The following is a 2,640-nucleotide window of genomic DNA, read 5'->3' as shown; positions in this document are numbered from 1 at the left end:
TACCATGGATAATCGATAAAGGACTAACAGTCGTAACAAAAAAGATAGTGGGATTCAAACCCACGACTTCCCCGGCTTGCTAAATCCGCGATCCTACAGTGGACACGGTGAACGAATTATTTTTATTTTTTATTTATATTTTTTTATTTTATGAAAGCTTAAATAATAATAAAATTATTAAATAAACTAAAAAGAAACGCAGCGCTAGCAACGGAGGCTTTCGGCTGGTGAACGAATTAAAGTACTAATATTTCTTTATATTACCGAAAGAAATTTGTCTTCAATTACGAGCTATCTTCTCTCATCTTAAAAAAAAAAACTGTGTCTACGATGTCTATGATTGACACAACTTAAAAATCTATTCTAAACTTAAAACCTTATTTCAAAAAGAATAAGTTTTAACTTACGACTATGACTATAGGCCTATATGTTTACCGTCATCCTCGGATATGATTGACATTAGTTATGTTTTTTACCGGAATATTAAGGGATCGCAGTTAGATAAAATGTCAAAAGCTGTATCAATGGGAATCTTTTAAGCTCCTCATCAGAGCAGAGAGTGTAACTGTAAACTCATTTAAAATTTTAATCATGAAATATTTACAAGTAGCATTTCATTATTTTTCCTTTTGTCTGGTAGTGTGGCTTATAGTTTTTCAATCCACAATCATTAAAAAAAAAATGATTTCACACAGCGAGGTGGTAAATTTAAAAAAATTATTACAAGTCCAGCGCGATTTTCAATTCTGAATAAAAAGTTAGACATTTTTTGGGAATTTTGGTAAAATTGGTTGTTTTTATAATTTTTGTTCAAAGTTTTAATTGTGGATTTATATGGTTCTTATTATATAATGCGCTAGAATTTTATAAAAAAAAATATTAAACATCGAATAAACAAAATAAAAAATATCCCAAAATTTAGTCAACAAAAATTTTCTATTATTTTTTCCACCACTGTATATATTGCACGTTTAACAGAATTATTTCAAAATTTCAATTTTGTAAAAACACGCAATCAAAGTTTGATCAACTCATAGAGTTGGTATACAAAAGGACCGATGGAAAGACCGACATCTTCTTCTTGGAAGTTTAGTTATCTGTTAGGATGAACATATTAATTATCCTTATCATATTTATTGATTGTATGAAATCTCCAAAAACGAGTTTTGAACTTTGAATTTTGAACTTCTCAATATTAATAATACGTTCAAACACTTAAAACTATTCCATGCACTTGGAATTTTATTGGGGATATTTTACATTCCATATCGAATGCTGAGTGGAAGATCGACCTATCTCGGCAGCCAGCTCAAAAACGCTCTATCTCAAAAAAACTGTTCCAGAACGCCCTATTTCAGAACTCGTTTCAAAAACTTCCTATCTCAGCTGCCGATTCAAAAACGCCCTATATCAGCTCATTTTCAATAAATTTTGAAGTGAGATTGGGCATTCATCAACCAAATTCTGAGAAAGGGTGTTTTTCATAAAATTCTTGAAAAGCTTTTTGAGATAGGGCGTTTTCGAAATGGCTGCCGAGATAGGATGATCTTCCACTCAGCAGTCGATTTGTTAAAGAGGAGCAGAGCTGAAAAATGTTTGAATGAGTGTGATCGCCTGGTCACACTGGTATTGACTCTCATTGGTTTTTTTAATCGGGTTTTTATTTCTCACATCGGTTAGAAAATACGTATAAACGCATTGTTCATCTAACGCGAAGTCAAAATGGGCTTGTTTTCTTAATACAGTTTTTAATTTGAATTATTATCATAAATTTGACTTATTGTTCGCCCCCATTTCGGTGAATCGCGCAAAATAGTTGTTAAACAAATTTCGAATAAAAACAGCAGATTTGGTTTGCTTTTGAATACGATTTCATTGAGAGCGCTTTAAAGACAGAGGTATGTATAAACGTTTGAAAGAAATATGAGTTGAGTCAAATTGGGTTTTTGTTAATGCGGTTCTTGCGTGGGTATAAACAAGATATATAATGAAGTTTGTACTAATAACAGAATATTTCACTCCAGGTCCAATAAAAATGTAAAAATATAAAATATTTTCTGGGACTCACCCGTTCTTTTGACCAAATTAAAAGGCAATTGAGAAGCGTAGAAATGCGAGACGTCATCAGTAACATGTTTATGAACACAAGCATACATACATATGAAAGATGGCTCTCGGCGAACAACGGTACCACTACAAACACTTAACCAAAACACATTTTGCACTTAAGTACTTAATTTAAACCACAATTTAAAAAAACATTTCACTAGAACCGAAGCGCAGAAAAACGCGCAGCAAACACCTGCCAAAGTTAAAATAAGACTGAGGAAACGGAATTGGAGACGGCACAAACACAGGGAGGAAGGAAATCAAATTTTAAATTATAATATATATTTGATTTAGTTGTAACACAAACCGCATAAAAATGAATTCAAATTAATTTTCTAGTTTGTAATCCCAGATAAGTATGTACTAACAAACACATTTCACATGACCCACCACCTGTGACAGTTTTTTGCCGCCCTGTGAATTAACTAATTAGATAATTTTTAAAAACAGTTTAATAAATTTGATGCTAATGAAAATTTATGCTTTTCCCTCGGTGTTCCTATCTTCAACAGTACCATTTCCTTAGTCGTA

The sequence above is a fragment of the Rhagoletis pomonella genome, unplaced genomic scaffold (genome assembly GCF_013731165.1).
Source record: "Rhagoletis pomonella isolate Grant_MI unplaced genomic scaffold, Rhpom_1.0 Rhpom_scaffold_00007, whole genome shotgun sequence".
Taxonomy (NCBI): Eukaryota; Metazoa; Arthropoda; class Insecta; order Diptera; family Tephritidae; genus Rhagoletis; species Rhagoletis pomonella.
This window is presented reverse-complemented; position numbering follows the sequence as displayed.